General features: G+C 49.2%; 1 protein-coding gene across 7 annotated transcripts in view; it reads left to right on the top strand.

Annotated features, from left to right (window-relative positions):
* The first annotated feature begins 14134 nt into the window (after positions 1-14134).
* MFAP3L (microfibril associated protein 3 like) overlaps positions 14135-23765 on the top strand; it is a 116557-nt gene continuing 106926 nt past the window's right edge. For 6 of the 7 annotated variants that reach the window (XR_006338564.1, XR_006338562.1, XR_006338565.1 and 3 more), the window contains exon 1: positions 14605-14824. The gene's annotated coding sequence lies outside the window, so the exon portion shown is untranslated. Of the gene's footprint in view, positions 14341-14604; positions 14825-23765 lie in introns of those variants that run through there. The other variant, XR_006338566.1, reaches the window with a different exon arrangement.

Raw genomic sequence — 23765 nt, 5'->3', positions numbered from 1 at the left:
CAACATCAGTCCTTCCAATGAATATTCAGGATTGATTTCCTTTAGGATGGACTGGTTGGATCTCCTTGCTGTCCACAGGACTCTCAAGAGTCTTTTCCAACATCAGAGTTCAAAAGCATCAATTCTTTGGTGCTCAGCTTTCTTTCCAGCTCTCGTATCCATACATGGCTACTGGGAAAACCAAAACCTTGACTAGATGGAACTTTGTTGGCAAAGCAATGTCTCTGCTTTTCAATATGCTGTCTAGGTTGGTCATAACTTTTATTCCAAGGAGTAAGCGTCTTTCAATTTCATGGCTGCAGTCACCATCTGCAGTGATTTTGGAGCCCAAAAAAATAAAGTCTGACACTGTTTCCACTGTTTCCCCATCTACTTGCCATGAAGTGATGGGACTGGATGCCATGATCTTAGTTTTCTGAAAGTTGAGCTTTAAGCCAACTTTTTCACTCTCCTCTTTCACTTTCATCAAGAGGCTCTTTAGTTCCTCTTTGCTTTCTGCCATAAGGGTGATGTCATCTGCATATCTGAGGTTATTGATATTTCTCCCAGCAATCTTGATTCCAGCTTGTGCTTCATCATTCAGCATTTCTCATGATGTACTCTGCATATAAGTTAAATAAGCAGGGTGACAATATACAGCCTTGACGTACGCCTTTCCTGATTTGGAACCAGTCTGTTTGTTCCATGTCCAGTTCTAACTGTTGCTTCTTGACCTGCATACAGGTTTCTCAGGAGGCAGGTAGGTGGTCTGGTATTTCCATCTCTTTCTGAATTTTCCACAGTTTGTGGTGATCCACACAGTCAAAGGCTTTGGCATAGTCAATAAAGCATAAATAGATGTTTTTCTGAAACTCTCTTGCTTTTTCAATGATCCAACAGATGTTGGCAATTGGATCTTTGGTTCCTCTGCCTTTTCTGAATCCAGCCTAAACATCTGGAAGTTCATGATTCATGTATTGTTGAAGCCTGGCTTGGACAATTTTGAGCATTACTTTGCCAGCGTGTGAAAGAAAGAAAGTGAAGTCGCTCAGTCATGTCCTACTCTTTGTGACCCCATGGACTGTAGCCTACCAGGCTCCTCCATCCATGGGATTCTCCAGGTAAGAATACTGGAGTGGGTTGCCATTTCCTTGCTAGTGTGTGAGATGAGAGCAATTGTGTGGTAGTTTGAGCATTCTTTGGCATTGCCTTTCATTGGGATTGGAATGAAAACTGACCTTTTCCAGTCCTGTGGCCACTACTGAGTTTTCCATATTTGCTGGCATACTGAGTGCAGAACTTTCACAGCATCATCTTGTAGGATTTGAAATAGCTCAGCTGGAATTCCATCACCTCCACTAGCTTTGTTCATAGTGATGCTTCCTAAGGCCCACTTCACTTTGCACTACAGGATGTCTGGCTCTAGGTGAGTGATCATACCTAGATTGTGGTTATCTGGGTCATGAAGATCTTTTTTGTATACTTCTTCTGTGTATTCTTGCCACCTCTTCTTAATATCTTCTGCTTCTGTTAGGTCCATATCATTTCTGTCCTTTATTGTGCCCATCTTTGCATGAAATGTTCCTGTGGTATCTCTAATTTTCTTGATGAGATCTCCAGTCTTTCCCATTCTATTGTTTTCCTCTATTTCTTTGCACTGATCACCAAGGAAGGCTTTCTTATCTCTTCTTGCTATTCTTTGGAACTCTCCTTTCAGATGAACATATCTTTCTTTTTCTCCTTTGCTTTTCACAGCTATTTGTAAGGCCTCCTCAGACAGCCAATTTGCTTTTTGCATTTATTTCTCGTGGGGATGGTCTTGATCCCTGTCTCCTGTACAATGTCATGAACCTCAGTCCATAGTTCATCAGGCACTCTGTGTATCAGATCTAGTCTTTTAAATCTATTTCTCACTTCCACTGTATAATCATAAGGGATTTGATTTAGGTCATAGCTGAATGGACTAGTGGTTTTCCCTACTTTCTTCTATTTAAGTCTGGATTTGACAATAAGGGGTTCATGATCTGAGCCACAGTCAGCTCCCGGTCTTGTTTTTGCTGACTGTATAGAGCTTCTCCACCTTTGGCTGCAAAGAATATAATCAATCTGATTTCAGTGTTGACCATCTAGTCATGTCCATGTGTAGTCTTCTCTTATGTTGTTGGAAGAGGGTGTTTGCTATGACCAGTGCGTTCTCTTGGCAAAACTCTATTAGCTTTTGCCCTGCTTCATTCCGTACTCCAAGGCCAAATTTGCCTGTTACTCCAGGTGTTTCTTGACTCCCTACTTTTGCATTCCAGTCCCCTATAATGAAAAGGACATCTTTTGGGGGGTGTTAGTTCTAAAAGGTTTTGTATTTTCATAGAACCTTTCAACTTCAGCTTCTTCAGCTTTACTGGTCAGGGCATAGATTTGGATTACTGTGATATTGAATGGTTTGCCTTGGAAATGAACAGAGATCACTCTGTTGTTTTTGAGATTGCATCCAAGTACTGCATTTTGGACTCTTTTGTTGACTATGATGGCTACACCATTTCTTCTAAGGGATTCTTGCCCACAGTAGTAGATATAGGTCATCTGAGTTAAATTCACCCATTCCAGTCCATTTTAGTTCACTGATTCCTAAAATGTCAACATTCACTCTTGCCATCTCCTGTTTGACCACTTCCAATTTGCCTTGCTTCATGGACCTAACATTCCAGGTTCCTATGCAATATTGCTCTTTACAGCATCGGACCTTGCTTCCATCACCAGTCCCATCCAAAACTGGGTGTTGTTTTTGATTTGGCTCCATCCCTTCATTCTTTCTGGAGTTATTTCCAGTAGTATATTGGGCACCTACCAACCTAGGAGTTCATCTTTCAATGTCCTATCTTTTTGCCTTTTCATACTGTTCATGGGGTTCTCAAGGCAAGAATACTGAAGCAGTTTGCCATTCCCTTCTCCAATGGACCACGTTTTGTCATGAGCTCTCCGTCATGGGTGGCCCTACATGGCATGGCTCATAGTTTCATTGAGTTAGACAAGGCTGTGGTCCATGTGATTAGATTGGTTAGTTTTCTGTCATTGTGGTTTTCAGCCTGTCTTCCCTCTGATGGAGAAGGATAAGAGGCTTATGGAATCTTCCTCATTGGAGAGACTAAGTGAGGGGAAAACTGGGTCTTGTTCTGATAGGCGGGGTCATGCTCACTGAATCTTTAATCCAATTTTCTGTTGATGGCTGGAGCTGTGTTCCCTCCCTGCTATTTACCTGGGGCCAAACTATGGTGGAGGTGATGAAGATACTGGCAGCCTCCTTCAAAAGGTCCCATGCAGGCACTGCTACACTCAGTGCCCCCAGCCCTGCAGCAGGCCACCACGCCCCACGCCTCTGCCAGAGACTCCTGGACACTCATGGGCAAGTCTGGGTCAATCTCCTGTGTGGTCACTGCTCCTCTCTCCTGGGTCCTGGGGCACACAAGGTTCTGTTTGTGCCTCCAAGAGTCTATTTCCCAGTCCTGTGTAAGCTCTGGCAACTCTATGGTGGGGTTAATGTTCCCTTAAGCTCTGTTAAGAAGACTGTATTTGCTTGGAAACCTGCCTTTCTTCAAGATTCATGTCAATCATTTTATGGCCCAGGACACTCACTTTGTGCCAGTGTTATATCAAGCTGCATGTTGTGGGTGAGGGGCGTGGTGCCAGTCTCTGAGTTTTGAGACATTTCCTTTCTCCAATTAACGGTCTGCTAGTAACTATATGGGATCCCTTGGTGGCTCAGATGGTAAAGTGTCTGTCCACAATGCGGGAGACCTGGGTTCAATCCCTGGGTCGGGAAGATCCCCCGGAGAAGGAAATGGCAACCCACTCCAGTACTCTTGCCTAGAAAATTCCATGGATGGAGGAGCCTGGTGGTCCATGGGGTTGTAAAGAGGTGGACATAACTAATCGACTTCACTTCACTTTAGTAGCTATATCACATCCGGCTAAAGGCTAGCAGGAGGGTACTCTTTCTGCCCCCCTTCTGATATCTATGTCAGAAGCTTTCTCTATCTCTTTTATACTTTAATAAAACTTTATTACACAAAAGCTCTGAGCAATCAAGCCTTGTCACTGGCCCCAGATTGAATTCCCCTCCTCTGGAGGTCAAGAAACCTAGCATCTTTCATGGTTCAGCAACAAACTTTCAGACATTTGTACAAAGATGTTCCTTCCATGCTTCCATTGGAGAGAGACTATATAGTTAAATGGGTATGTTAAATTTTATGGTCAAGAGAAGGAGTTTTCTAGAGTAATTTTTACCTACCTACCAGTCTTAGAGATTAATCATAAATGAAAAGTCACCTCCCCAAATACCAATCTTTGTTTCTATTGTTGTTTAGTCTCTAAGGCATTTCCAACTCTTTTCTCACTCCAAGCACTGTAACCCACCAGGTTCCTCTGTCCATGGGATTTCCCAGGCAAGAATATTAGAGTGGGTTGCCATTTCTTACCCCAGGGTATCTTCCCCACTCAGGGATCGAACCCTTGTCTCCTGCATCTCCGGCACTGGCAGGCAAGTTCTTCACCACTGAGCCACCAAGGAAGCCCAAATCCCAACCAGCTTTTAACCAAATCATTATTCAGGGTTTTTTGGTAAACAACTAATCATAAGGTTGCCTTTCCTTCATGTACCTTTCCTCATAAGGATTAGCTTATTTAAATTTAAAACTACTGTACATAAAATAGATAACTAATAAGAATTATACAGCATAGGGAACTCTACTCAATACTCTAATGACCTATATGGGAATAGAATCTTAAAAAAGAGTGTGTGTGTGTGTGTGTGTGTGTGTGTGTGTGTGTGTAGGGTTTCCCCCATGGCTCAGCAGGAAAGAAATATGCCTGCAACGCCAGAGACATGGGAGACGCAGGTTCGATCCTTGGGTCGGGAAGATCCCCTGGAGAAGTGTGTGGCAACCAACTCCAGTATTCTTGCCTGGAGAATCCTATGAACAGAGGAGCCTGGAGGGCTACAGTCCATGGGGTCGCAGAGTCAGACACGACTGAGTACACATGAGCACATGCGTGTATTTACATATATACACACACATGATTCACTTTGCTAATATACATATATTAGCAGCAGACACTAATACACCATTGTAAGTCAACTATAGTCCAAAATTTAAAAAACCTGCCATTCAGGTTTGACCCAGCAGACACTGGTGAGCCAGTACCGATCACGCACAGAGTAACACCCTGGATGCAGAGGCTGTGTAAACCAGAGACAGGCCTCCATCCCCAAGGAGTTTCAACTAGTTTGGGAGGATGGGCAATGTGTGTTCAATGCAGTATGCATGATAAAACAATTTTAATGTTGTGCCAGATAAAAACAAAATTACTTAATTTGCTGTGTAGTAAAATTCCTTAGCCTGATTAAAAACGTAAAATTTGTTGCCATTCATTGTGATATTTATTCCTGCTGTAATCCTGTCATTGCAAGTGCATTCATTATGCTCAATGTTTTTATTAATCTTCCACCATAAATAACTCATGGGATAAGAGTCACTCTCCACTTTGTTTTATGACTTAAAAAAAAAAAGATACCCTAGTTCTTTCATAAATGAACTGTCACTATAAACTATGCAATGTCCCTAAATTGTTAGACAAATTTGGCATATTTACTTGGTAATAAATTAAAACGCATGCATTAGACTAGATTTTCTCACTTATGTGCAATATTACTTTCACTGTCCCGAAGTATCACATCTAATGCTAAAAGTCACGAGTTCTGTGACTCATTTCTTGTGCTGACATTCAGAGCAAATTGTTGTGATGCTCACAGAGCATTGCCCTCTTTGTGACCTCATGGACTGTAGCCTGCCAGGCTCCTCTGTCCACGGGATTCTCCAAGCAAGAAAACTGGAGTGGTTTGCCATTTCCTCCTCCAGGGGATCTTCCCAACTGAGGGATCGAACCTGCACCTCTCATGTCTCCTGCACTGCAGGTGGTTTATTACCACTGAGCCACCAGGGGGGCCCAGGTGTTTAGGAGGAGGCAGCTTGACTCCTGGCGCAGCAAACGAAAAATATTCTCCCTCTAAAAGTATAAGCATGTGTTTATAAATATTAAGCACACAGGTTCCATAGAACATCATACTCCACTGGCAAGAGTATGAGGTGCAGACACACATCCCCTCTTAAACTCCTGTTTCTTGTCTCTCCACCTCTAAACCCTCAAGGAGCCTGTGGTTCTTGCCATGATTCTAAGTCCAGCTGCAGCTCAGACAGGCTGTTGGCTCTGAGAGGCTAGAGGAAACCCCAGGGGGACTCAGAGGAGGCCGGAATCCTCCACAGGGCTGGGTCGGGGTTCCAAAATCCAGTCCCAGAAAGCAGCAGGGGAGCAGCTGTGCTGGGGGAGGGGCGGGCAGAGGTGACGGGAGGGTATCAGGAAGCTCATCCAGCGCCAATGCTGGCCTCAAGCGGGTGCCACCGTAGGGGGTGGAACAGTGGGGGTGCTGGAGGCAAAGGACCACCACTTTCCTCCATCACCCCCAACCCTGAGGAAGCAGGAACCAAGCAGCTGTGAGCCCCAGAAGGTGCCCATCACCCTGCACTTTCGGCCTTCAGCCTCCTGGACTCCCAGCCCTGCCGGCAGAGGCCCACGTAGACACAGGCTCCTCCAAGAGGAGGTGAGGGCCCGGCAGACCCAGCAATGGGAGGGCTTTCGGTGAAGCTGGGGCCGCAGTCCCGCAGTCCTAACCGATTCCTGACAATCCAACACAGCAGATCTCACTCACATCCCCGCAGAGGTGTATTTCCAGGGGGTCTGAAAGTTGGCAGGGCTTGAATTGTGTAATACAATGCTCCTGACTGGCCTGTCAGGTCACATTCTGAATCCTCCAAGTTAGATAACAACTACTATTCAAGGGAAACCTGAGCCAGAATTGCGAGCCGTCCTGGACAAGAGGCCAGGGAGACCACCATCAGGGGCTGCAGCCTGGCCTCCCCCATCCCTGGGGTCTCAGCACCGATGCGGCTCCTCCTTTTCTGGTAAGTCTTCTCCGGAGTCATCCCATGACAGGATGAAAGGAAAGAAATGACACCCTTGAGGACAATGAGTGGGGTGAGAGTCAATAGAAGCGAAAGTGAGAGAGACAGAAAACCAGACCGGACCTTCAGAACCAAAGCCCCGAAGGCTGGAAGGCAGACGCTGACCCTGCCCCCGGAAACATCTCCAGGTTGCGCCGGGCTAGTCTGGGGCTCAGCGGGACTGTCGCCCTCAGGGCCTCCCTGGCCCTCCCACTTCTCTGGCGCCGAGCACTGCGGGCCCAGCAGCAGGTGATTTACACATCGGTAAGAGGCTAGCAGATGACGGGCCATCACCTCCTCTGTCCCTCATGGGGAATAAGCGACAGTGGACTTTTAACGTAATTAAATGTTATATTCATGTACCAGCCGGAGGTTCCTGAAGACTGGCTGCTTAGCTCAGTCCATTTGCAGTCATTAGCACTACAGGCCAAGCACACACGCATGGAATTATAAATCACTGAAGTCAGCCACGTGCACCCAGCCTTGCAGAGCACCCTCCTAACTCCACTCTGATGGCTCCCGACCTCACCAGCCAGTGTCACTGGGCGTGTCAGCAATTTCTGACTGTCTCTCTCCCTGATCCTACAGCCCGTCATTTCCATTCGACATAAGCAAACTGGCGCATTCAGTTCATATGTACAATCACAACATTCCCCAAGGAAGGGCTGATTCCAAGACATTTTAGGATTCCTATTAAAGCAAAAGGAAGGCTCATTGAAATTAATAGCAGAAACACCGATCTATCACAACAGAGAGCCCTTGAACCATGATGCTGAAAAAACCAGCCACTTAGTAGCCTTCTTCTGCAAAAATTTATATGAATTCAGTCCCACACTCATTCAGGATTTATTTGCAGCTCTGCCTTTTTGCCAGCTGCCCCAAATAAGGGAGAAACACACTGGTAAGGGATCTAAAACACTTCACCAGAGAGAAAGGCCAAGTCAATGTGACAAAGACGGAGCCCAGGGCCTGGACGGCATTTCCCACTAACCAACTGAATGGCAGAGTTTGTATTTACACACGCCTGCCTCCAAGATACTCCAACACGCAGCTCTAACACCAACTCCAACACGTTATTCAGCAAAATTTGTTGGCCTAGCTTACATGCCAGAACCTATATGTGATGAGATTGAAACGCCTGCTGAAGAGAAGCTGCAGAGCGTGTGTCTGCCTGAAACTCGGGTGTGGTCCAGCCAGGAGGAGACTCCTCTGCACTGGGTCAGATGGTTCAGCTGGATCAACCCCTACGTGGCTGGAAGCAGTGAAGAACGATTCACGAGCACACTTGCCCACCATGGAGAACACACCCCACAACCGTTCCTGTAGCAGTGGTAGACACCACACTTGTCAGGGAGACGGGGCAGGGATCAGAGGGAAGCCTGGCACACTTGGGTGTGTCTCCTGTGATGGGGGAGGAGTTTTAATCTATCAGGAAACTTCATTTCCTTGACATGGCTCAAGCCACAGTGGTACCAGCATCAGAAGTAAGTTCAGCCCCATCCCATCACTGTGGTGATAATCCCTGTGTAGCTGTCTGATGATGCCCCCATGCTGCCCACTGCAGAACCTGACCCCCCCAGCCCCCACTACATCCCCTTGCTGCCCCGGGGCAAGGCCTGAACTGCCAGCTCCCTAAGCTGGCAGAGGGTAAGGCCCAAGAGGAAGCCAGGACCCATGTAAAGCAGGGCCTCTGAGCCTCCCAGTCCTTCAGTTCTCCTATAAGACCAGCTCTTTTCACCTTTTGCAGGGCCAGCATCCCATTCTCCCCTCTCTCGCCTCTGAAATTTCCCTTTGCACCTCCTCACCAGACTCCGACTCCCCTGTCGTCCACCTTGGCCTCTGCCCACCAGGTTCAGCTGCACCTTGGGGCTCCCCTCAGGCTCTGTCCCAGCTGGAGTCACAGTGTCCCCTTTTTATCATATGCACCCAGAAGATAAACAAAGGACAGAAGTTCCTTTCCTTCCTCCTTGTGTGCATGCTAAGTCACTTCAGTCGCGTCCGACTCTCTGAGATCCCATGGACTGGAGCCCACCAGGCTCCTCTGTCTGTGGGATTCTCCAGGCAAGAATACTGGAGTGGGTTGCCATTCTCTCCTCCAGGGGATCTTCCCAAGCCAGGGATCTAACTGGGGTCTCTTATGTCTCCTGCAAGGGCAGGGGAGTTCTTCACCGCTAGTACCACCTGGGAAGCCCCTACCTTCTTAGTTCTAGCACATAATTGCTGAAAAATGAGTGGAGTGTGGGATCACCAGCACAGAAACCACACCTCGACTCTCTCGCTTCCCCTGGAGTTCTCTGGTGCGGGGTCCACGGTCCCCCCACCCAGGTCTGCAGGCTGCAGATGCCCCTCTGGGCAAAGTCCAGGGCAGAGTGGCACTCAATGCGGGCACAGAATCTCCTGACTGGAGCTCCTGGGGCGCGTCTCTGCTTCTCTCTTGCCGATCAGCGACATGGTTGTCAGTTTCATTACACGGGTCACTCAACTTTGACCCACGGTGGGGAAGGGGATGTCTGCCCTTCCTCCTTCCAGAGGAGGCTGTAAACTCAAAGACCAGAACAAAGGCTACACACAAGAGATCACTTTCTCAGAACCCACGGGAAACACAACCCTGAAGTCCGGTTTTAGAAAGCCCCCACCCCCTCCCCCAACCCCTCCCAGGCAGGCTCTCTGCAGACAGGTGCCCTCCCCCGACCTGCCGGCACCCCCACCTCTCCTCTGGGGAAGGCCCTGCACATGGAGCTCACTCCTGGATTCATCCCTCTCCTGCCCATAAACCACGTCCCTAATCCAAGTCACAATCCGGAATGCCCGGGAGGCAGCAGGCTCAGCTGGAAGGTGACCAGGGCTTTGCCATGGCCTCAGAGGACAGTCGGAGAGGGTGTGACCCCCGGCTGGGTCACCAGTCCCGCTGAGCTGCGGGCAGCCCTTTGCCCTGCCGGTGTCCGGCTGACTGGTCCGACCACACACATGCACACACCCCTCAGAGGACCAGCATCAGTGCTCCGTCTACATCCAGAACAAGGAAGGGAATGCTTCCCAACACTGACTCAGGCTTCCCCCACCCGCCCCACGCCTGTTTAGGCTCCCAGGAACAAGGACACAGCCTAATGAGAGTCACGCTGCACCTCCCAGACTTCCGGGAAGGGGTCAGGTCAGAGCATCCACAGCCCCCTAACCCTCTTCAAGGGCTCTCTGAGGACATGAGTGCCAGGGACGCAGATGTGGCCTGACAACCACCAGGTAAAGACACAGAGGAGCAAGCAGCTGGTGAGGACCCCGGGACTCCCCAACACAGGCACTGGCTGATCAACAGGCACACACACAGGTAACACTCCTGAGACAGCTGACCTGACGCACTTCCCGCCCACACGCAGCTCTCCATCTGGGAAAACCACGACAGGGGCAACTTGAAGTTCTGGACTAGTCAGTGTTTTTCTTTTATCCATATGACATACAACTGTGTTTCTCAAATGAATCCAGGTATCACCTGGACGGCTTGTTAAACTTGCCAGCTCAGGTCTACTCTCCCCAGGAGGTCTGGGCGTGTTAACCAGCCCCAGCTAATCTGAAGCAGGTGGCAAGTCCCGCCACAGTCAGCTCCAAGCACTGGTCCTGCCAGGCAAACAAGGCGATCCAGAAGAGATGCAAAAAGTATGTTCCTTCTAAACAGTTAATCTGCCCTCCCTGGTGCCACACTCTCAACAGAAAAAAAAAACAAACACAATCTATTCTAAGAGTAACCTGTAATTAGAAGGTTATGACTACGCTGTAGAAGGAAATGAGGAGAGAGGACAAAGGAGTTTGTGGATTAATTAGCAATACCACGCGGAACTCCATGCAGCCACAGACTGATAAACAAAGACCAGAGACCGGCTCAGCAAACACACCTCTGAAGCCAAAGAAAATCCCCTGGGCCAAAGGTCAGATCTGAGGTCTCCCTTACATCACTCAGAGGAGCACAGCCATTCAGCAAATTGCATATGATGTAACTTTGTTCTAATATTTTTCCTTACAATTCTCAGAAAGGATATTTTTTTGCAGCATTATTTTTTTTTACTGTCATTTTTTCAAATTATGAAAGTATGACAACACATTTCTGGGAGGCTAAGAAAATACAGAACAAAGTTACATATAGTTCCACTATATATTACAATTATTTTTAAGTAGATAAATTAAGATTTTTAGTTGGAGTTTCAATATAAAAATCTCAAAAATTAACAGACTGAAAATATAGAAAAAAATAGAAGGATACAGTGGACCTGAAAAGTACCATGAACCAATTCAATATAGTTAAGATTTATACAATTTTCACACAGCAGTAGAATACAAATTCTATTCAAGTTCTCATAGACTGTAAACTAGGATATACTGTAACATATCCAGGGACGTAAAACCAGGTGCAAAAATTTCATGGGCTAAAGATATTGAAATCATACAGAGTCTGTTCTATCACTGTGGAGTTATGTTAGAAATCAAAGTCAAAAGATACTTGAAAATAACTCACATGTTTTCAAGTGCAATGTGACAGGCATCTTTGACTTAATCATCAAAAGCCTCAATAAAAATAGAAGACTGAAAAAACACAGAGAGTGATTACAGAGAAGCATTTAAATGAGAAACATCAAAGATATTTAAAAAACCCATGTATTTGGAAATTAAATGTCCATTTTTAAATGATGAGTGTATTTAAAAAGCCATGGGCAAAAAAAATAAATAAATAAAATAAAATAAAAAGCCATGGGCTTCCCAGGTGTCACAGTGATAAAGAGTCCGCCTGCCAGTGCAGAAGATGCAGGAGATGCGGTTTCGATCCCTGGGTTGGGACGATCCCCTGGAGGAGGAAATAGCAACCCACTCCAGTATTCTTCCCTAGGAAATCCCATGGACAGAGGAGCCTGGTGGGCCACAGTCCATGGTGCCACAAACAGTCAGACACTACTGAGCACATACAAGACCAAGAAGCTGTAACAAGGAAAATTAGAAAATTTACCAGAATTTGTTGCATGCAGCTGAAGCTGCTCAATGCAACTAAACACAATGTGAAATCTTGAAAAGAATTTTTTAAATTAATGAAATTGAAATATTATATGAGTGCATAAATCTATCATTCACTTATTAAGCATAGTCTTAATGAGGACAGAGAGTGTCCACAGGAGCTTGTGCAGGCATGCTGCCTCGGTTCAGTGGAGATGAAGGAAAATAAATCAAGGTCAGGTGTGTCAGATGGAGACAAAGCATATGGAACAGGCGAGGTGCCCACAAGGAAGCCCTGGGAAAGTCAGAGAACATCCAACCTGCGCTGGGTGTTGAAGATGTAAGTCTGCAAAGGTGTGAGCAAGGCGGAAGGAGGCACAGGAAAGCTACAGGAACACAGAGCTGTGCCTTTGCATGGCAAGTCACTGGGATGGGGGACATGCTAATTCAGAGAGGGAGCTGGGGGCCCGTTCATGCTTAAACTCGGACTTGATCCTGAAGGCACTGGGAATCCATGTAAGAATTTTTAGCAGACATATTGAAATACAATTTGCTTCGAAAGAAGACTGTGTGGAGACAGGATGGATTGAAGAGATCACTAAGGGAGCATCCTTCTGGAACGTCATTACTCTGTGGTTGATGGTGAAGATCACGCGACTGAAGAGGGTGGGGCAAGTGGTGGGCTTGCCCCAGCGACGTCTACCGGTAGGTGGGTGGGGCAGCAACTAGCTGGACAACAGGGGAAGTGGATGAGGGACTCTGGGACAACATCCATGAGGGTGTACAGCTGAGAAGAAGGGTACCGGTCACCGAGCTAGGACAGGTGGGTGAGGGGCAACCACAGCTCACCAGTTCTGCTGGGGACAGGCCGGGCTCAAGTTCTCACCCATCCTCTCCCAGGCTAGACTCTTCGCGCTGAGGGCCGCCAAGGGGCCTGGGCAAGCTCAAGAGCAGGGCTCAGAAGGCAGGGACAGTGACGGGGGAGAGAGGCGGGGACCCCAGCACAAGGTAGGACTCTAAGGAAGTACCAGAGTAAGCTTCCCAGCAAGTTCTTTGCCTGCGTGACCTTCCGCGACAGGTGGTGTCCCCAGCACGCTGGCGCTTCCCTGGGACCGGACGAGAGGAAAGTGATGCCGCCCCAGGTAGAGGACCCCACCATAGCGCAAAACCTGGTGGGCGGTGCTCCCCGCTCCCCGCATCCCACCCCAGACGGGAAACAGGCCTCACCCCACTGACCTGAAGGCATCTCTCTGGGGTCTTTAGTTGACGCCTCTCCAGCCTGCAGGCTCTCCTCACTGGAAGCTCTCCATTTCCGTCCTCTCCTCGGTGACCATGACCCAAGGAGTTCCCACGCCCACCTCAGGTTCATCCAAGGTGGCCGAACGCAGTCCTGCAGGGCCCCGGAGAGTGTGGGGTCTCAGAGAAGACCTGCCTGAAGACAAAGAGGACTATCATATTGCAGAATGACCTGAGAGTGAGGACAAGGCCTTATGTTTGAAAAACCAGGTGACAATGTCGTGTCCTCGTGCGGTTGTCAAAGATGCTTCCTACCCTGGAGGCAGGAATGAAGGGTTCAGGCTTCCTGAAAGAAAAAACCAGCTGAAAGTTCCTGAGGTCATGAAACTAATGTTGAAACAGGGTTTCTAGGTTCGCTCGCTCTTGAGCCAGACCCCCTCCACTCCCGGCACGGCTGCTTCCGACGCACCTGCGCCCGGACCGCGCACCTGCGCCGCCCCTGCGCGGCCGGACCCGGAGGCCCGGCTGCGTCCAGACGCGGCGGCGAGCGGGCGAGCATGCTCAGTCGGGTGCTGACCCGCTCCTGCGGCCGGGCCGGCGGCTGGGGTCGGGACGCTCGCCCGCGAAGCTCACAGGGGACGGGGAGAGAGCAGCGTGTGGAGAGCCGAACAGGGCCAGTCGGCCCTCGCGGGGCTGCAGCCCGGCGAACGTCCGCTCCCGCGGCGCCGCGAGCATTCCGCCGCGCCGGGTCTTCGCCGCAGCCCGGGGGGGGCGGGACCCGGGAACCGGTGTGGGCGTGGCTGGGCGTGGCCGCCGCGTGGGGGCGGCCCTAGAAAGAGCCGGGGCCCGGCCCCCGCAGCGCGCGGTCCCGCTGGTCTGCAAAGAGGCTCACTTGCCGAGCGAGGCCGGGCAGCTCAACTTCTGCAGGCGCCTTGGAAAACCTGTCTTTCTCACTGAAAAAGCCCCGCAGTGGTCACTAGAGAAAACTTAGAAACTACAAGTAGTCTAGAAGGAGGTCTAGAATCCCGAGAGCCGGCTCAGAAGCCGCCCGTTGACGTCCCGTTCCTGCGGCTCCTCGCGGCCGCACGGGGTCCCTGCAAGGGTAGGTGCGGGAGCGGTGCAGCGTCGCGGGTCCAGCGCGGGTCCCCAGCCTTGAGGGCGGGAGCCCGGGACTCCTCCGGGACTGCCGAGGCCGCACGGAGCAGGCGCTGGCCGGAGACAGCGGGCTCGGGGTACCGCCGCAGGGCCGCTTGGACCGAGGGGCTGGGTCCCGCCTCGCGGCCCTGGCCCCTCCCCCGCGGGCCAGCCCACCACCCCCAGCCCCGCCGCTCGCCCCGCCCCGCCGCGCTGCAGCGAAGACCCGGCCGCGCCGCGGCGAGCGCACTGGGCATGCTCCGCCCGGCCGTTCGGCTCCGCTCTGGTCTGCTCCGGGAGGCTGGGCTCCGGGAGGCTCCGCAGCCCGCACCTCAGCGGGCGCGGGGGCAGGGACAGCCGCCGAGAGGCTGCGGGCGTCGGCGCGGCTCGGCTCTCGGGCTGGCCATGGCGAGGAGCGCGCGGCGGCCGCCGGAGTGGCGAGGCGGCGTCAGGTTAGCCGGGTTAGCTGGGCGCCGGCGGGCGGGGCGCGGGCGGTGGGGAGCCCTGCACCGCATGGTGGCCGAGTCGCCCCGGTTGCGGCCGCGCAACTTTGGGGCTCTGGGGCTGGAGGAGCCTGCGGCCGGGGCTGCGCTCTGGGAGGCGCCCGGGTCCCCGCAGTGGGCTCCAGGGTCGCAAGATGCTGCGGGATCCCAGAGCAGCGGTTTGGGGACACCGCGTCCCAGGCTCGTGTCGTAGCCCTCCCACGGCGAGGAGCACGGTGTGCACCGCGCGCAGCCGAGGAGCCGGCAGGTCTCGGAGGAAAGGGGACCTCAAGCCATGGCGGGGCCTTCCCCGATTCCGGGCCGCCCGGGTCACCGGACCTTGGTGACCGGGATGGGGGTGTGCACTGTCCTGGGCCCCGCAGGCCACGAGTGCTGGCGGCGCGTCCTGGTGCCGCAGGAGAGCGGGGAGCTGTGCGCGCAGCAAGCCGCCGCCTCCGCTGGAGCTCCCGGAGTTTGTCGCATTTGACTCCATAGCAAGTTGACATCGAATTGCTTCATGGCATGGAATGGGAAAACGTGCTTCATCGGCTTAAAAAACAGAGTAATTGCAAACCCGGTTTATTTTAAGCCCGACCATTAACCCGCCTTCCCGTCCAAAAAAAAAAAAAGAAAGCTTGAGCTTGCAAGACTTATAAAGAAAACTAGCAAAAAGGAAAAAAAAAAAAATGTTTGTAGGTGCATTATCTGCTCACAGTGTAGAAAAGACTCTTATGGTTGAATTGTCATTGTTTTTCAGCATACTTGTTACAGAGAAGTTGGGTTACTGTAGCCATCTTTATTGTGCAGTATTTTAGATGTATAAGAACTTGGAAAAACTGTGTGGCAGAAGCGCAGTGTTTTTTTTTTTTAAGTTTTCTCACTTTTGTTTCTAAATGAAACATATTTTTTCTCAGTTGCTACTATGCTGAACATAGTAAAATTGTTCAGGATGAAATGGAAGATGGAAAATGAATGTTTTCAGAAAGGAGTAAGTTAGAACAATGTAGTTCTACTGGGCTTGTAACTTTCCTGACAAATGCAGTTTGTAGATCCCACCACAGTTTTTGCTGGTTCTTGAAACATTTGGCACCATTACCACCCTTATGATTACCGGATTTCTGAAGCAAGGAAAACAGTCCTTGTTCCAGTGAGAAATAGTTCTGCCTCTAACTGAAGTTCTAATTCTTAAGCTGATGTCCAGAAGCACCCCTTAGTGGATACAGTTGTTTTATTTATTAAGCGTATTACAAAACATCTGCTCTGTGCTCTTTATAGATTCCAATAGACTTTTGAGGCACATTTGCTTTTCCTTGGGTTGTGGATAGCTTTTAATGTTTGTTCGTGTGTGAGGTGGTACCAGCTCACATTCCAGATGCTCCAAACCATTTCCCCATGTGGGCTGTGTGTCCTGCCTGAGGTGACTGAGATTTAATAACAAGAGCATTTGACTCCATAGCAAGTTGACATCGAATTGCTTCATGGCATGGAATGGGAAAACAGGTTGCAAGTGTCCAGACGACAAGAACAGCACCATGCTGACTCTTTCTGCAAATTAGACCTGCAATTCTTCATTTTACTCAAAAAGTTTGGTTGGTGGTATTCATTGCTCCTAAACATTTTTCTTAATGTATTTATAGAAACTTTTGGAAGTTTGAGGAAGAGCCAAGTCAAATATTGAGAAAATGTGCTTCCCCTTTCTGTAGCAGTGCATCCAGTTCAAAACGTCCTCTGTATACTACATACATGTAAATAAAGCTTATCTGTTATGGTGGGACTTGTGTTCTCAGGCTGCATCCTAATACCAAATAGTTATTGTGGTGAGGTTGCTTTTAACATACAACACAGTAGTCAGATTTGGTCAAGGATCATTTCTTGGAATTCAGAAGTAGTGCATGTGCCCATTCACTCACTCGTGTCCGACTCTGTGACCCTGGGGACTGAAGTTCACCAGGCTCCTCCTCTGTCCATGGGATTTTTCAGGCAAGAATACTGGAGTGGGTTGCCGTTTCCTTCTCCTGGGGCAGAAATAGTGCAGATAATAATTCCCCAATGCAACATCTAACCAAGCATTTGGTGTGTGGCTCGCCCTTTTCTAGCCAAGCCCAGGAGGACACTTGACAGCACTTTGTGATCTATGGCAAATCACAGGAAAGTTAGAAAAGGGCTTCCCTGGCAGCTCACTGGTAAAGAATCTGCTTGCCAGTGCAGGAGACATGAGTTCGATCCCTGATCTGGGAGAATCACACGTGCCGTGCAGCAGCTGAGCCTGTCCTCCACAACTGCTGAAGCCCATGTGCCCTAGAGCCCGTGCTTCGCAACACGAGAAACCTCTGCAATGAGAAGCCTGTTCGCTGCAACTAGAGAAAAGCTTGTGCAGCAATGAAGACCCACCACAGCCAATAAATAAATAAATAAAATTATAAAGTTAGAAACAGCCTTAGATGCAAATGGTTGATTTTTAAGTTTGCTGAAAAACCTCCCTGGAATGGTTAACGGATTAAAGGGCTTGGTTGATCATGTGATAAGGACCAGTGAAGAGCTGTCAGAACTAGTTTCTAAGTTATGCTCAGCACAGAAGCCCTGTGTGTTTATTGGTCTTGCCTCTGCCTGAGGTCTTTACTCATTAAAACATCACATTTATTTTTCCTCCCCACCATCTTTATAGCAAGCCCCTAAGGCTGCAGAAATGAGTAAGACATGGTGATTCACAATCTAGTCAGACAGACAGGCTTGAGCACAAATAACAAGGTAAGTGCTGCCCAAGAGGCATCTGTACCAGGAACTGAAAATGTGCAGGAAGGAGGCCCTTGGGTTGGGAGGGGAAGGGGCCTCATGATAATAGAGACAATGATAAGAATGCCTGAGGAATTGGATAGGCGTCTTCTGGCTGGAAGTGGGCTCTCCAGACAGACGGACCACCATGATGGTAGTTAGGCTGATGCCCTCCCTCCCTGCCCAAGATGTAACCTTCCAGACTTTGCAGGTGGATTAGATGGAGGATCTGGAGATGGAGAGATTGTTCTGGGTTATCCAGTGTGCCCCATGTCATCACAAGCGTGCTTACTAGTGGAAGAGAGAAACAGAGTGTGTATGCGTGTGTGCTCAGTCACATCCGACTCTTTGCGACCCCATGGGCTGTAGCCCTCCAGGCTCCTCTGTTCATGGGATTTCCCAGGCAAGAATACTGGAGTGGGTTGTCATTCCCTTCTCCAGGGGATCTTCCCAACCCAGGGATTGAACCTGAGTCTCCTACATCTCCTGTATTTCAGGCAGATTCTTTACCGCTGAGCCACCAGGGAAGCCCAGTCAGTGTCAGATGCATGTGAGGAAGACTCGCTGGCCATTGCTGCCCTTGAAGATGGAAGGGCCAGGAAACGGGGAGGGAGGCAGGGGCGGGACAGCCTGTGGCAGCTGGTGAAGGTGAGGACGCCGATGAACCTCCCCCACCCTCCTGCCAATTCCTTGCTTAGCCCATCCTGACCCATGGGGAACTTTTCACCTGCAGAATCAAAAGATAATAGAGGTGTGTTCTAAGTCACTAAATTTGTGACTTGGTGCCTTAGGAGGGAGCCTGAGAAAGGTCATCTGACCATACACAAGGAAAGGTCTGGTGTGATGGGATCAGGGGCTGGGGCAGAGGAGTTTGGATTTCATCCTATTTTTGATAAATAATGGGGCATCACCTAAGGACTTTTATTAAACAGGAGCACGTGATAGACAAACTGCTGCTGTTTTATCTGCCTAAACCCCAGGATTCACAGGGCAGTTCGACAAAGGGTGTGTAACCTGAGGTGGTCCATGGCAGTGGGGAATCTGGAACCAGCGTGTCGTATATCTCAGTTCTCCTCTTTAATCTGAAATGACCTTAGTATGCATGTATGAAGTTAACAGTTTAGGTCGGGACTTCGCTGGTAGTCCAGTAACTGAGACTCCTTGCTGTCAGTGTGGGAGGGCCTTGGCTTCAATCTCTTGTCCAGGGAACTAGATCCCACGTGTCACAGCTGAGAGTTCACATGCTCCAGCTAAAGATCCCGAGTGCAGCAAGGAAGATGGAAGATGCCATGGGCTGCAGCTAAGACCCAATGCAGCCAAACAAGTTAATTTTAAAAAAGAGCTTAAGAAAACTTGCATTCACAGTTCATTAGTACAGGAAGAATAGAGACAGTAAAGCAGTGGCATGGTCACCTTTTGACTATTTTGTTTCTGGTCATTGTCCTCTTTCTTCTTTTTTTATTAAAGTATAGTTGTACACTGTTATATAAATTACAGGTGTCCGATACAGTGATTCACACTTTTTTAAAGGTTGTACTCCATCTGTAGTGATTATAAAATATTGATTGTGTTCCCATATTTTACAGTATATCCTTGTACCTTATTTTATTTGTTATTTAATTTTTACAGTGTTGTGTTTCTGCTTACAACAATGCAAATCAGCCATAATGATACATATTAATACATCCACTCCCTCTTGAGCCTCCCTCCCCTCCCCAGGCCACCCCTCTAGTTCGTCACAGAGCGCCAGACTGAGCTTCCTGTCACTGTCCTTTTAACAGACAGCTGCTCTGCTGAACACACATGGAGCACAGCAGACGGGAACACAGGGCAAGTCTGTGGGCAAGTCAGGTTGAACGTGCTACTTTGAGGCGATGCCAGGTCACCTGGGCCAACTCTGACCAGTGGGTGGGAGCTGTCTGCCAGGTCATGGGCTCGTAGGGACTCAACTGAAAAGCTGCCGCGCCCATCAGCAGTGTTTGCTGTAGGCACCGTATCTGCTGGGGGGCCAGTGACAGCTATCATACCAGGCACCCTAACTTACGGATTTAAATGTAAGAAATCCAAAAATCCTTTCCAGCCTCTTTTACGTACAGTCTCTTTCACTTACAAGGGCTTAATATCAGTCCTGTAAAAACCTGTAGTTGGGGTAAATTGACATCTCTGTGTATCTGGAAAACCAAATCTGAACAAATCTTCTACCTTAGTGTGACAAGAGTAGCTCCAAGTTGAAATTGAACTACATGTAGAAAAATTAGTAAGGGAGAACAGATCTTTCCAACAGCATGGCAAAGGAAGCCCTGCGCTGACAAAATCCAATCCTAGGAGCAACACTGAGACGTGATCAAAACTTGCCTTAGTGAAAACGCGGCTGTGAATCTGTAGTTTAGCTTCCATCTGCATAACTTTGTAAGGTTTATACCTCGACTTCCTTAACTGAGTATAAAGATGCAGTAACTATTATTTTACACTGTTCAGGACAAGCTCAGTGTAAGCTGCTCTGTCTTGAAGCTCCTCTCCCTTAGGCTCTGGGGTACAGGCTTGTTGTTCTCTAAGGGTTTATCTTTCCTTTCCTGGTTTCTAACCTTACTCCTCTCATCATGAGGTCCATTGTGTTCCTTCTGGGTGATCTATTTTTCTCCATGACCGTACCAGTCACCCACACACCGATGTCCCCAAATCTCTGCCTTCAGATAAGCTTCTCTCATCCATTCACTGATTCATTTCAGCACATATTGATGACTTGAGAGCTTATAATCTAGGGGAAGGACAGCTGTGCACAAAGATGATTACAGTGAAAGTGTGAGGTTCTGGGTGAAGCTCAGTGAGTAGAGCAGTGTCTGGGGCTGTCTGGGGAGTCCTGGTTGGCTTTGGACCAAGACTTGAGGGCTGAGTAGGGGTTTCCAGGTGTGTGGGACTGGAAGGCAGCAGGTCTAGAGTACAGGGGTGCTGAGAAAGCTCTGGCAGGCGGGAGTCTGAATGGAGGATCCCGTGTGTCCTGCCGTGGACTTGTTTTATACTAGTGGCAGGATGAGACCTGGAGGACGTCTGAATCAGATCTCTCAGAGTCAGCCCACTTCAGCAGCCCCTCGGAGTGTGGATTGCAGGCAGACAAGCAGGACGGGATCCTCAGGGCAGTGCTAGTCAGGAGTGAGCGCTGAAACCAGGCTCAGCCCTGCATGTGACGGCCGCAGGGGCAAGGAGGGGAGAGGCGCATCTGTCAGGGGTGTGAGGGGCTGTGGGCCAGAGACTGGTTTAGCCAGAGGGAGCTGAAGCTGATGGTGGCAGAGCAGGAAAGCCCAGGTTACTTAGTGTGAGTCGCTCAGTCATGTCCCACTCTTCACAACTCCATGGACTGGGGCCCGCCAGGCTCCTCTGTCCCTGGGAATCTCCAGGCAAGAATACTGAAGTGGGTTGCCATTCCCTTCTCCAGGGGATCTTCACACCCAGGGATGGAACCCTGGTCACTTGCAGTGCAGGCAGATTCTTTACCATCCGGGCCACCAGGCAAGCCCCAGGGCTGTAGTCAGCACGGCACTGCTACAGGGCACAGACTTCCTAAGCCAGGCAAGGGAGAAAGAAAGACGGGATTAATTCTCTGGTGATTATCCAGCTTGGTTGGTCAGTTTTCATTCCAATCCCAAAGAAAGGAAATGACAAAGAATGCTCGAACTCCTGCACAATTGCATTCATCTCACACGCTAGCAAAGTAATGCTCAAAATTATCCAAGCCAGGCTTCAACAGTACGTGAACAGTTAACTTCCAGATGTTCAAACTGGATTTAGAAAAGGCAGAGGAACCATAGGTCAAATTGCCAACATCCATTGGATCATCGAAAAAGCAAGAGAGTTCCAGAAAAACATCTACTTCACGCAGGAGTTGTGATGCCTCTTCTGCCTTCTGCCCACATGGCTGCTCTACCCAGGGCTGTGCCTGATTTAAGTGTTTCTCCCCTTTGATTAGCACTTTCCCCCGACTTCCCTGAATGTGCGGAGAGCTCTGTGACATTTGTGGCAGTGGGGCCCATCCCAGCTTGGCCCGCTGACTCCTTTGTCCACTCTAAAGGGGTAGTTAGGTGTACAGCCCCTCTGCTTTCTTAAAGGTAAAGAGCCCACTTTCTCTGGCCCTCAGCAGGAGAAGGCATTGGAGTGAAGACTGCCATAGGGTTTGCCTCCAAGCTTCACCCAGGTCTTCACTCGGTCTGCACACCCCAGGATGGCCGTGGAATGGCTTAAACTTCAGCAGCTGTGGAGCTTGCTCGCTTGTCAGATGCTGTTGTTAGTTTCATCCTGTAGATTTCTGTTCCTGGACTGGGTGGAAGGAAGGTTTTTGTCCTCCAGGGTTTGGACAGCCCTAGATGACTTGGTCTCTGAGTAAGTCTAGCTCCATTAGACGTCCCAAAGATAACCTGGCTTTTGAAATCCATTTTAAAATGCTTTTGAGAAACTTGAAATTAATTTCCAGAAAGTGCTTGAATATTACTAATCGTTTGCTATACTGGGGGCTGGGCTTTTCCCCCTGCACATCTGACCCCAGGACCTCTGGTAGGCTTGACCCTTCTGCCTTTGTAGCGGGTCCATTTCTTCCTTCCTCTGGGTTCTGGCTGTCTCCTCTTCCTCCACTGAGGTAATGGATCTCTGTCCTGAAATCCTCTTGATCGTTGCTCCTAAGAAGCCCTGGCCTGAAGGAGTGCCCTGATAAGCTGGCGTCTCACGATGAGCGCGAACAGCAGATGCATTGCCTGTTGTTGGTGCTGTTCAGTCGCTAAGTGGTGTCCGATTCTTTGTGACCCCATGGACTGCAGCTTGCCAGGATCCGTGTCCTTCACTGTCTTAGGGAATGTGCTCAAACTCATGCCAGCTGAGTTGGTGATGCCATCCAACCATCTCATTCTCTGTGTCTGCTTCTCCTCCTACCCTCAGTCTTTCCCAGTATCAGAGTCTTTTCCAGTGACTTGACTCTTGCTGCATGAGTCCTGCTAAAATGTACTGTAAGGAAGATTTTTGTTTTTAATGGTGGGCCACGCCCTACTGGCTAAACCAAGCCATTGCTCCTCCTGGAAAACTGTCCTGTCTCCTTTTCTTGCCCTTCAAGTCCTGGCCAACCCCAGTGAACATTCTGGGACCTTTCTAGCTGGCCTTCCTCTGAATTCCTGCAGTATTTACTCAGGTTAGTGCTTAATTATGTATGAGTGTAAAGATCTGGTCTTAAGAAATTTCTTAAGCCCCAGAGCAATATGAACTAAACTGATAATAGTGGGCTTCTTAAATACTTTGAGTTCCAGTTAATTGAGATGACTGAGTCCTGATTGTTTTTATCACTGAGAGGAATCTGACTGCCCAGCTGAGAAATCATCGAGAACACCTGGAGAGTGTGCGTAGCCCAGCCGGGCCTTCTCCCGTTCGAGCCTGGAGAAAAGCAAAGCTTCCTTCAGAGAGTGCGCTGTTGCTATTCAGTTGCTCAATCGTGTCTTACTCTGCAACACCAGGCCTCCCTGTCCTTCACCAACTCCCAGAGCTTGCTCACACTCATGTCCATTGAGTTGGTGATGCCATCCAACCATCTCATCCTCTCTCGTCCCCTTCTCCTCCTGCCCTCAATCTTTTCCAGCATCGGGGTCTTTTCCAATGAGTCGACCGTTCACATCAGGTGGCCAAAGTATTGGAGCTTCAGCTTCAGCATCAGTCCTTCCAAAGAATATTCAGGACTAATTTCCTTTAGGATTGACCGGTTTGATCTCCTTGCAGTCCAAGGGACTCTCAAGAGTCTTCTCCAACACCATAGTTCAAAAGCCTCAGCTCCTCAGTGCTCAGCTTGCTTTGTGGTCCAACTCTCACATCCATACATGACTACTGGATAAACCATAGCTTTGACTAGATGAACCTTTGTTGGCAAAGTAATGTCTCTGCTTTTTAATATGCTGTATAGATTGGTCATAGCTTTTCTTCCAAGGAACAAACATATTTTAATTTCATGGCTGCAATTGCTGTCTGCAGTGATTTTGGAGCCCAAGAAAGTAAAGTCTGTCACTGCTTCCATTTTTTCCCCCATCTATTTGCCATGAAGTGATGGGACTAGATGCCATGATCTTAGTTTTTTGAATGTTGAATTTTAAGCCAGCTTTTTCACTCCCCTCTT

Source organism: Cervus elaphus, chromosome 29, assembly GCF_910594005.1.
Source record: "Cervus elaphus chromosome 29, mCerEla1.1, whole genome shotgun sequence".
Taxonomy (NCBI): domain Eukaryota; kingdom Metazoa; phylum Chordata; class Mammalia; order Artiodactyla; family Cervidae; genus Cervus; species Cervus elaphus.
Note: the sequence above shows the minus strand (reverse complement) of the source record. Positions and strands in the feature narration are given on the sequence as shown.